Source organism: Melanotaenia boesemani, chromosome 8 (genome assembly GCF_017639745.1).
Source record: "Melanotaenia boesemani isolate fMelBoe1 chromosome 8, fMelBoe1.pri, whole genome shotgun sequence".
Classification (NCBI taxonomy): Eukaryota; Metazoa; Chordata; class Actinopteri; order Atheriniformes; family Melanotaeniidae; genus Melanotaenia; species Melanotaenia boesemani.
Window position 1 is genome coordinate 8,962,395 of NC_055689.1, and position 12,154 is coordinate 8,974,548.

The following is a 12,154-nucleotide window of genomic DNA, read 5'->3' on the forward strand; positions in this document are numbered from 1 at the left end:
AATAACGCTGTGGTCCGTGTTTTGTGGACATAACACAGTCCAAATCATGTTGACCATACTAATCAAATTGAGTTAGTAGAACTATGAAAGTCTCTGGATATATACTTATTAGTAATTAAGTTGCAAGTACTTAATAAGGTGCATGCAAATTGTTACCTCATTTTTTTAAGTTAAGCCAGTGGGATGGCAGCCTAGGCAGCCACACACTGAGCCCAGTCTGGTAACTTTTTTCTTCATTTCAGTTAAATAATTTTATTTGTAATATTTACCATTTCTTTTATATTTCACATTTTTCTTAGCAAGTTTGGCAGGGGGGGTTAACTGATTGGGTGCACACTTTTAGTTGATTCATTCTTGTCACCTTGTTTGGTTTATTTTTAGTTAAAATGATTTTTCTTTGAGTTACCAGTTCCTGGGGAAGTTGCTATGTGGGAGGCCCAAGCGTGCTAAGAGTCCCAGCTGAGGTGGATCTCCTTTGACGAGGCTACAGCCTAATTGGACTCATCCATCTTGCAACAAGATAGTGGGAGATGGGTTTAGATTGTCTATTGTTTTGTATTACTTTGTTTATTCTTTATGTGGAAGTATGATTATTTAGATTTCTGTTTCCCTAATGAATTATGAATCTAAATTGTTTAAGTTCTGTTGTGAATTAGTTAAGTTTATTAAGTTAGCTGAAGATGGTTATGTTATGTATTTCCCTCTTGTGTCCAAATGTTCTGATCAGCCAGTGTATATAGTGTCCCTTGTGTGTCAGTCAGTTTTTAGTTCCTTATGTGGATGTTCTGTTTATTTGTCCTCTTTTATGGGCCCAGAACTTTTACTTAGGAATTTGTATTTTCTCTATTCTCTCTATTCTCTTCATCTTTGGCCTCGGTCCCTCACAGCCAGTGTATTATTTTTTTAGAGTGTAGAAGAATAAATGATATTAAAAAGACCCCTAAAATTGTGGTATGCATGCCTTGTTGGGAAAAATCCCTTGTCTTTGCATTATTTATACTGATAAATGATGTTTTCAGTCAACTAAATTAAGCTATTTACAGGTAATGTATTATTTATTATTACTTTATTTTATTATTACACAATATTTCACCCACAATTTTTCAAAAGGGTGCAGTGGGTTTTGAATGAAGCCAACTTAGAAATGTTCATTGAAAATATTTCATGAAGTATGTTCCATTGTTTCAACAAATCCACACGGGATCTACAAGAGCTGTTTGACACATAGAGAGATGTCAGATGATTAAACTTAAGTTGGGATTCTGGGTCCTTCTTTGGTTTAAGGTAGAACTGGATTACATCTGTTTTGTTCCCTTATTTTCTTAGCCTCTTCTTCATTGTAATCTCAGAACATTTGTTTACCTGCTTCATAATTAAAGAGCACCATCAGGGACAGATCTAGAGAAATCTGTATGGCTGCACAGCAGCACAAACTTGAAAAAAGGGTTGCATTTGTTAATGATGATTGAAACCTTTTAAACCTAAGCTTTAGGAAACATTTAATTGTTTATTACAACTAAAATATTCATCTCATGTGAGAAAGTAAGGCAAAATTTGTAAAAGTAAATAGTTAGTGGTCTTTGTTCCATTAATGATAGTTTTGTTTAGGATAATCCTGCATGCCTTTAGCCACCATTATGCAAAGATTTGAGCCACTTAATTTATTTTAGGAAAAATCGCTTTGAGTCCAATCAGAAGTTTACAAACATTATCACACAGGCAAGCAGTTGGCAAGACAAGTGCTGTTGTTTGCTGCATTATGATCAGGAATATGGTTGTAGTGACACATGGCTGCAAGACATAAGAATCATTTTAGCTCATTTTGTGCAGGTTGTATCATAAAACATAGCACTCAGGGTTAACAAAATGTAAATAAAGGTATTTAAATAGTACCAATGTACATAGTACCTAAGTACCAACTGAAACGTCAAAATAAAACAAGAAACAACTCAACTACACAAAGGAAGTAACATTAAGACAAAACACAAGGAATTTGCAATATTAATTTCTCAAGATCTGTGTACCTTGTTGGACTGGCTTGTGGCCTTTTTTGAGGCCTTAATTAACAGCTGATCGAGGTGGTCAGAAACTGAATACAGCACATGGAAAATAAAGACACAGTCACCGCTGAGTGCTCAGACTCGCCCTGTCATGGACAAAGTTTTTTGTTAAATATTAAATAACCAGTTAGCTGTTCACTGCAAATAAAAATCTCCACCCCTCCACAAAGCTTCTTGTTGAGGATGAAATGACCAGACCAATGTAAACTTTTTTCTTCTTCATTCAGCTGAGAACAAGAACAAAGTTCTTGCTTCTCGCAGGGTACAAAACAAGCTTTACTTTACAAGATTATCTTCAAGGTCCCATATTATACGTTTTTTTTTAAACAATTTCATATGGGTATCAGAGGTCTGAGATCATTTAGTTTGAACCAGCTGCAGATGATTGAGTGTATAACTTCAGCCTCATCTAGACATGATGATCTGCTGCTGTTGTGTCTGAAACTGAGGACCATGTGGTTCATGATGTTAATCTTTGCCAATACAAGCGTTACAATGTTAAAGTGGTGCTGAAAGGTTCAGTATATTTGATTGTTATGTAATAAACCAGGTGCTAGGCTAAACCAACAAACACATGAATCATGTTTTGTTTTGTACCTCCTGTTTTATTGTGAACTTATTCTACTCTGTATCTTAGAAGATACAGACTGGACAGCTTTCTGATCCATCCATCTATTTTCTATAGACCATTCTCACTGATGTCACACTGTTTGTTTGCGCCGCCATGTTGGGTGGCAAATGCTAGCTGGAACCTGCTCCCACTAGTGATTATTAACTGTTTCTTATCAGGGATGGTGCTAGTGAACTTAACTCTTTCCAAACCAGTTCAGCACTTCTATGGTCAAGTCAGACAGTGATATTTTGAAAAACATGCGCTTGTTGCTGCTCAAAATCCATATGATTTTCCAAATTCCTGATTAAAAAAATCCCAAAACATCCAACTGACGGAGATATTGCTACCTAATTCACCTTACCTTGATATTTGCAACTATAGTCAATGAACAATCGCACTTCATATGGGGCAGAACTAAAAGCATGCAAGTCAGATTAGAGGCTTATAAATATTTTACGGCAAGATGGGTATTATATGGTAGATCATTTGTTATCAACATTACAGACTTCGGGTTGCATTTAGTTTATCAGATAAAACATTGTCAGTAGCATATTCACGATTCTGAAATTACAAGGAATCCATTGATACCAAAATATGTCATGACTGATCACTTGGAAAGGACTATAATGTTGATACAAAGTGGAGCTGTTTTTTTTTTTTTTTTTTTATCGTGAGGCAGAAACATCTTTGATGAATTCATGATAGTAAATCTGTGTAGTTCCTAAATCAATCCTTACATGTTGCCTAGACAATTGCTGCTGATATCAGCTCAAACTCCATTTTTAGTTCAGGTGCTTCTTCTCTAAGAAGGGAGGTGAGCAGCATTTTCTTATCTTATGTCTCTCTCTCTCTCTCTCTCTCTTTCTGACATCCAGACTTCACTTTCTTTGGTATATTCAGTGGGAAATTTATGACACAGAGGCTGCACTCTGTGTGTAACTAAGATGAACTGAACGTTGTTGGTGTGGACTAAACCATTTTGCACAATTTTAGAGGGTTGACAGGGCCTCTAAGAGCATCCATCATAAATATAATGCAAAATTCAGTCTGTCTGCACCTCCATTCAGACTGTCAAACTGACTTTGATTATCAGAATATATAGGTGCGCCGTGGCTGCGGCTGCTGCCTCAGTCTGCCTGATCCTGTTTGGATGGGTTGCACTGGAATACATTTCATTGTACTTGTCTCCTGCACTTGTATAATGACAACTAAACAGCCTTGATTCTTGAGAATAATTAATTAGATATTTTAAAATGGAACACAAAAAACTTTTCATTCCAGGATTTTCAAGGGTCCCCAATCCTGCAGGGGGCCCTGGGTTAATGGTACCATTTGTCCCTCCAGTCCAACACCACTCCGTTTAAGGACAACACCGATAATTTAAGATCAGAAATTCATCAAAGCTGTTACCGCTAATCACTGAGACGTCGCAGTAAAAACAGTTCAGCTTTGTGTCAGTATTTATCCTTTTCCCAGTCAGGCAGATCCCAGTCAGACAGTTCCCAACCAGACAGTTCCCAGCCAGACAGTCCCCAGTCAGACAGTTTCCAGTCAGACAGTTCCCAGCCAGACCGTCCCCAGTCAGAGAGTTTCCAGTCAGACAGTTCCCAGCCAGACAGATCCCAGCCAGACAGTCCCCAGTCAGACAGTTTCCAGTCAGACAGTTCCCAGCCAGACCGTCCCCAGTCAGACAGTTCCCAGCCAGACAGTCCCCAGTCAGACAGTTCCCAGCCAGACAGATCCCAGCCAGACAGTCCCCAGTCAGACAGTTTCCAGTCTGACAGTTCCCAGCCAGGAGGTCTCCAGTCAGACAGTTCCCAGTCAGACAGTTCCCAACCAGACAGTTCCCAGCCAGGCAGTCTCCAGTTAGACAGTTTCCAGTCAGACAGTTCCCAGTCAGACAGTTTCCAGTCAGACAGTCCCCAGTCAGACAGTTCCCAGCCAGACAGATCCCAGCCAGACAGTCCCTAGTCAGACAGTTCCCAGCCAGACAGATCCCAGTCAGATAGTTTCCAGTCAGGCAGATCCCAGCCAGACAGTCCCCAGTCAGACAGTCCCCAGCCACAGTCCCCAGTCAGATAGTTTCCAGTCAGGCAGATCCCAGCCAGACAGTCCCCAGTCAGACAGTTCCCAGCCAGACAGATCCCAGTCAGACAGATCCCAGTCAGACAGTTCCCAACCAGACAGTCCCCAGCCACACAGTCCCCAGTCAGATAGTTTCCAGTCAGACAGCAACTTCAATACAAAACATGCCTCAGTGACATGCACTGCAGAAAAAATTTCAACATAATTTTTTTAAAACATACATTTTTAAACACATTTGTTGTTGTTTCCAACAATCACTTTAAATAATATATTTCTGCAAATAATAATAAATATGAGAAAAATCTGACTATATGACTTTTATTATGCTGGACTTTTAAAGCTAACCCCAAAATTCATGTGAGAGATCAAAATGACGTCACCTGGAAGTATTTTCTAACTTAAATCAATATGAATGTATGTATTTGATTAGATTATAAATTCTTTATTTGTATGTTTCACTTTTGTTTGACAGCACACAAAAGAGAGGATTTTTTTTCACAAAGTCTCTTACTATTATTATTATTATTATTTATTGTTCCATTTATAGTAGCAGTTGTTTGGAAGCAGCAGTAACAGATGGGTTAGCAAAGTGAAGCAGATGGAACATTATCCTCATAACCCAAAATGTGAAAGTAATGTGGGAGCCTGGGCCCCTGTAGAGCCCTATGTCTAGCAACGCCCCTGCCCTCGCAGCGTCTGCAGTGATAACTTCTGGATTTTTTCAGACTCATTAGATAGATTCCAAATAAACCCAGCTATCAGCAATGCCAGAGTGGCTGATATTTATTACTGCACATTTTAACAAAACAGGAAGCATTAGTTTTAAGATAGCACGGACTCCTGTTGTTTAATCAGCACAAAAACCTAAACTTACAGCATACAGACGTAAATCACTTCCCCTGAAGACAGTGACAGTGCTTATAGTACCTGATAGTAACTGCCTGCAGTGCCAAAAGAGAGTAACGTCTGTCTCATCCCTAGCTGCACCTGTCCTCCTTTCCTCTTTAGTTCCTCATCACAGCCTCATCACCTCTGCTTCGGTGTTATGACGGATTCTCAGACGTTTAAGGAGGTTTGTGGTCTTCAAACACATTTCAAACTGCGCATCGTTGCTGTTTGTGGAGGTGACATATCTCCATCACTGCATGTCGGACTGATCACTGAGCAGTGAATGAACCGCGCGCTGCTGCGACCTGACACTGCGCCTTTTTCGCATATGCCTAAGACAGGGGAAGAAGAAGTAGTTCCTACTTCTCCTAAAAGTTTAGTTAAATAAATATTGGTATAGGAGGAATAGATATTTCAGTATTGATCTGCACATCACTACTTATTCTAAGATACTTACTTAGATCAAATCGTAGGCGTGTTCTTACTCTTTTTTTTTATTATTTATTTTTATTTGTTTCACACCGCCCCAAGAGTAATGAGGCCCACCCGAACCTCGTCATTGCTTTTGATGTGAATTTCAGGGTGAGAAATCGGAGGTGTGGCGTGAGCGCGCATGAGTCTCAAGGCCCATGCGTGTGCACGGGTAGACGTGACGCAAGGGGGCGGGGTCTGGAACGACGATATCATGTGTCCTTTATTACGTCAAATAAAAGCCCTATAAAGTACCAGTCTTCTCACAATTATCAGTTCTAAAATAAGGAGCTACGTTTGAGATACATTTGGAGAGAAATATTTCAAGAGACATTAGAAAAATTAACACAATGGCACAATCAACGAAACAGATGGAAAACACTATTAACATCACGCTCATGGATCTTTTACCAATTGTAAATAAGCATTTTGAAAAGATTTCCGCACCCCAGTGGGCCTTGCTGTCTACAGGAAAAATAGATTTAGAGATGGAATTTATTCTTGCAGGTCTGTTGGCAGAGGTGGTACAAACTATATCTACTATGATTTTAAAAGTCATCCTTCCGCAGATTGGAGAGTTTGTTCAGTCAACTACAAATGATCAAACTTTGCCTGATATTAAAGCAGAGTTTGAAGATTCGATTAGCCAGAGTTTCTTAACATATCTGAATGTTTCTGGTGAAGCTATGGATTTGCAATTTGATGCAGACGCTCAAAAACTAAATGAAATAGCAGCGAGGGAAATAGAGAGAAAAGTTAATTCTCTTATTTTCGAAGCAATAACTCCAACAGACGTTCCTTCAAAACCTGCTATATTTGTTTGTTCCTTGATGGGAGATCTCAGAAGCCTTAGAAGCATGGTTTATCATGCTGGCAAATTTCTAAAAACATGCGTTGCAAAACGTTTGACCAAATTCTCAAGAAAGAGCACAGGATCAAGACCTTTTGACACACAGTCACCTCACAGCAGTAAATCGTTCTCTGTTGAGTCAGCAACAGAAGCTATAAGTGACATATTAAGTAAAAGATACAAGATGGAAACACGAAATGTGAGTGAGGAAAACACGTGTGCTTCGTCACCCGTCCAACCCACTCTTTTAGCACAAAATGCAGCTTCTGAAATTGTCAGTATTATTTTAGGAAACACTGAAAGCCCAGAGTCTGTAGCCATGATGGATCTTCCTGAATTCTGCAGAGTTTCACATGAAGCTTGTTTTAATTTAGCGTTAGTTGCTGATAAAATCCAAACATTTTTTGCAAGTTCAGGCTGTAAAAGATCAGAAGCCATTGCAGGAATTATGCCTCAAACGAAAAGAACCTTCTTGGAAATTGTCCAAAAACACTTTGGCAAGATGCAGGCAGATCTGAAGAGGTCATTTAGGAAACAAGATGAAAGGTTTGTTGTGGATATCCATCGTAATTCAAGGAGCCCACAAGCTGAAGATGCCACAAATGCAGATATCATACCAGGGATTGTGTCAGAATCGTCCGAGCCTGAATTCTTGCATTCACCTGCGACAAGCCAGAAAAGATTGAAAACTGTTATGAAACAGAAAGGTTTACAGGTAAATTTTGAAACTTTCAAAACTGATCTGAACACCTTTATATCAGATATCAGTTCATCAGAAGAAACAAAGAATCTCAAAGAAATTATGGACAGCATCAAACTCAGGGGGGAATTGCAGAAGTTTGCCAGACAGTTAACTGATAAGATGTACGATCATCTTATGATTGGGGATTTTTATCAGAAACCCGTTGTACCTAAAGGTAAATGTCTTTCAGATACAGTGATTTCAAAAATAAGAAAGACAGAAGAGGGAACTAAGAGGACTTTTGCTCCTGACATTCTGTATTCCATCACAGAAGATGCAGTTTTAAAATTCCTGCAGCAGGTTTTTCTAGCAATGGGAAAACCTACAGAACAATTGGACAGCCAAGTATTAGAAACCCTAACTGACATTGAAAATCTTTTTCAAGAAAAACTTCTATCATCAGATAAAACCCAGAATGGATCAGCATCCTCTGAAGTCTCAACACCAACTTCTTTGTCACTCCAGGAATCACATCTCAGTAAAAAAACTGAACCCAGCATTATTGCAAGAGATGGATTCACAGAACAAAAAGAGGAACCACCTAAAGAAACATCAAGGTCAGTTTCATCTTCTGATGCTGAGAAGTGGGCAGACAGCCTTGTTGTTGCATTGCTTGGAAGGCTTCTGTCAAAATACAAAACTAAGAACAAAAAAACAGCACTGGACATCCAAACTGCCAGAAAAAGGCTTTCAACTCTGATACTTGCTAAACTTAACTTGGTTGAAGGTGATACCAACATCTTTAACATGAAAAATATTCAAGATCTAACCAAGGTTATAGAGAAAGGCCTTTACAAAATATTTAAGTCAACGGAAGAGCTCCTGGAAGCAGCAATTTCACCAGATGATTTTGGAATTTTTGATAAAACCTTTATAGTTATTCTGAAGCAGCGACTATGTGTCAGTGAAAAACCCCAAAAAAAGACCAGCATTCGAAAGTACTTTTGGAAACGGTATAGAGAGAGCTGTCAGGATTTTAAAGAGGAATTTAAGAGAGTAAAATTTTTATTGGATCGCTTTTCACATCAAATTGGCTAAGATGTGATCATCACAACAATGAAGGCCTGATCAATGTTTAAATCAAGCAAACTAAGGATCTGAAATCTGTCTGGGAAAAAAAAACAAAACAAAAAAAATAAAAACAATTTGCTCAGAGAAAAATAAGAGAAAATGGTGATTAATAAATGGAAAAAAATAAAGCAAATTAAAGGAGCTCCTCTTTTAACTGTCAGCAAATAACCAGATGGAAGTTAGTTTAAGTAAAAGAAAGGAATCTTGAAACCTGAAGACACAAGGGGGCGGGGTCTGAAACGATGATTTCATGTGTCCTTTATTACGTCAAATAAAAGCCCTATAAAGTACCAGTCTTCTCACAATTATCAGTTCTAAAATAAGGAGCTACGTTTGAGATACACTTTGGAGAGAAATATTTCAAGAGACATTAGAAAAATTAACACAATGGCACAATAAACAAAACAGATGGAAAACACTATTAACATCACACACATGGATCTTTTACCAATTGTAAATAAGCATTTTGAAAAGACTTCCGCAGCCCAGTGGGCCTTGCTGTCTACAGGAAAAATAGATTTAGAGATGGAATTTATTCTTGCAGGTCTGTTGGCAGAGGTGGTACAAACTATATCTACTATGATTTTAAAAGTCATCCTTCTGCAGACTGGTAAGTTTGTTCAGTCAACTACAAATGATCAAACTTTGCCTGAAATTAAAGCAGAGTTTGAAGATTCGATTAGCCAGAGTTTCTTAACATATCTGAATGTTTCTGGTGAAGCTATGGATTTGCAATTTCATGCAGACGCCAAAAAACTAAATGAAATAACAGTGACGGAAATAGAAAAGTTAATTCTCTTATTTTCGAAGCAGTAACTCCAACAGACGTTCCTTCAAAACCTGCTATATTTGTTTGTTCCTTGATGGGAGATCTCAGAAGCCTTAGAAGCATGGTTTATCATGCTGGCAAATTTCTAAAAACATGCGTTGCAAAACATCTGAACAAATTCTCAAGAAAGAGCACAGGATCAAGACCTTTTGACACACAGTCACCTCACAGCAGTAAATCGTCCTCTGTTGAGTCAGCAACAGAAGCAATAAGTGACATATTAAGTAAAAGATACAAGATGGAAACACGAAATGTGAGTGAGGAAAACACGTGTGCTTTGTCACCCGTCCAACCCACTCTTTTAGCACAAAATGCAGCTTCTGAAATTGTCAGTATTATTTTAGGAAACATTGAAAGCCCAGAGTCTGTAGCCATGATGGATCTTCCTGAATTCTGCAGAGTTTCACATGAAGCTTGTTTTAATTTAGCGTTAGTTGCTGATAAAATCCAAACATTTTTTGCAAGTTCAGGCTGTAAAAGATCAGAAGCCATTGCAGGAATTATGCCTCAAACGAAAAGAACCTTCTTGGAAATTGTCCAAAAACACTTTGGCAAGATGCAGGCAGATCTGAAGAGGTCATTTAGGAAACAAGATGAAAGGTTTGTTGTGGATATCCATCGTAATTCAAGGAGCCCACAAGCTGAAGATGCCACAAATGCAGATATCATACCAGGGATTGTGTCAGAATCGTCCGAGCCTGAATTCTTGCATTCACCTGCGACAAGCCAGGAAAGATTGAAAACTGTTATGAAACAGAAAGGTTTACAGGTAAATTTTGAAACTTTCAAAACTGATCTGAACACCTTTATATCAGATATCAGTTCATCAGAAGAAACAAAGAATCTCAAAGAAATTATGGACAGCATCAAACTCAGGGGGGAATTGCAGAAGTTTGCCAGACAGTTAACTGATAAGATGTACGATCATCTTATGATTGGGGATTTTTATCAGAAACCCGTTGTACCTAAAGGTAAATGTCTTTCAGATACAGTGATTTCAAAAATAAGAAAGACAGAAGAGGGAACTAAGAGGACTTTTGCTCCTGACATTCTGTATTCCATCACAGAAGATGCAGTTTTAAAATTCCTGCAGCAGGTTTTTCTAGCAATGGGAAAACCTACAGAACAATTGGACAGCCAAGTATTAGAAACCCTAACTGACATTGAAAATCTTTTTCAAGAAAAACTTCTATCATCAGATAAAACCCAGAATGGATCAGCATCCTCTGAAGTCTCAACACCAACTTCTTTGTCACTCCAGGAATCACATCTCAGTAAAAAAACTGAACCCAGCATTATTGCAAGAGATGGATTCACAGAACAAAAAGAGGAACCACCTAAAGAAACATCAAGGTCAGTTTCATCTTCTGATGCTGAGAAGTGGGCAGACAGCCTTGTTGTTGCATTGCTTGGAAGGCTTCTGTCAAAATACAAAACTAAGAACAAAAAAACAGCACTGGACATCCAAACTGCCAGAAAAAGGCTTTCAACTCTGATACTTGCTAAACTTAACTTGGTTGAAGGTGATACCAACATCTTTAACACGAAAAATATTCAAGATCTAACCAAGGTTATAGAGAAAGGCCTTTACAAAATATTTAAGTCAACGGAAGAGCTCCTGGAAGCAGCAATTTCACCAGATGATTTTGGAATTTTTGATAAAACCTTTATTATTATTCTGAAGCAGCAACTATGTGTCAGAGAAAACCCTAAAAAAAGACCAGCATTCGAAAGTACTTTTGGAAACGGTATAGAGAGAGCTGTCAGGATTTTAAAGAGGAATTTAAGAGAGTAAAATTTTTATTGGATCGCTTTTCACATCAAATTGGCTAAGATGTGATCATCACAACAATGAAGGCCTGATCTATGTTTAAATCAAGCGAACTAAGGATCTGAAATCTGTCTGGGAAAAAAAAACAAAAAAAAAAACAAAAAAACAATTTGCTTAGAGAAAAATAAGAGAAAATGGTGATTAATAAATGGAAAAAAATAAAGCAAATTAAAGGAGCTCCTCTTTTAACTGTCAGCAAATAACCAGATGGAAGTTAGTTTAAGTAAAAGAAAGGAATCTTGAAACCTGAAGACAGACGACTGTACAGTACAATGTACAGTAGCATATACAAACATGACAGAAAATGACATTATACCAAAACATTAAAAGCTATTACTCTAATACAAGGATGAAAGCTAAAGGTAAGAACTGCTTTCAAATGTGTTTATTAACAAAAACATGAATGCACATTCTTTAAAGTTCTTGACCAATGGCAGTTATTACAACTGCAGAACTAAAAGAGCCATCTTTGTCTTAACTTTAAAAAGTAGTGCAAAAATCCTTAATATTATTAAGTTAAAAAAAAGTTGAATAAAATACAAAACAATTAAACAATGTTAAATAAGTAATAATTAGAAAAACAAAATTCAACAATTCCAATAAAATAAAAAAGGGCCTTACACTCGTAGGTCAACATCAGTGTTTTATGGCTTAAGAGAGTCAACTATCAACATCTATAACAGCAGTTAAAGTACTTAATTCAATCCTAGATTA

General features: G+C 37.8%; 1 long non-coding RNA gene across 1 annotated transcript; it reads left to right on the plus strand.

Moving 5' to 3' along the window:
- The first annotated feature begins 632 nt into the window (after positions 1–632).
- LOC121644758 lies at positions 633–10,194 on the plus strand. Its single transcript, XR_006011309.1, has 3 exons — positions 633–756; positions 7,514–7,520; positions 10,184–10,194. It is a non-coding gene; the product is annotated as an uncharacterized LOC121644758 (long non-coding RNA).
- The last annotated feature ends 1,960 nt before the right edge of the window (positions 10,195–12,154 follow it).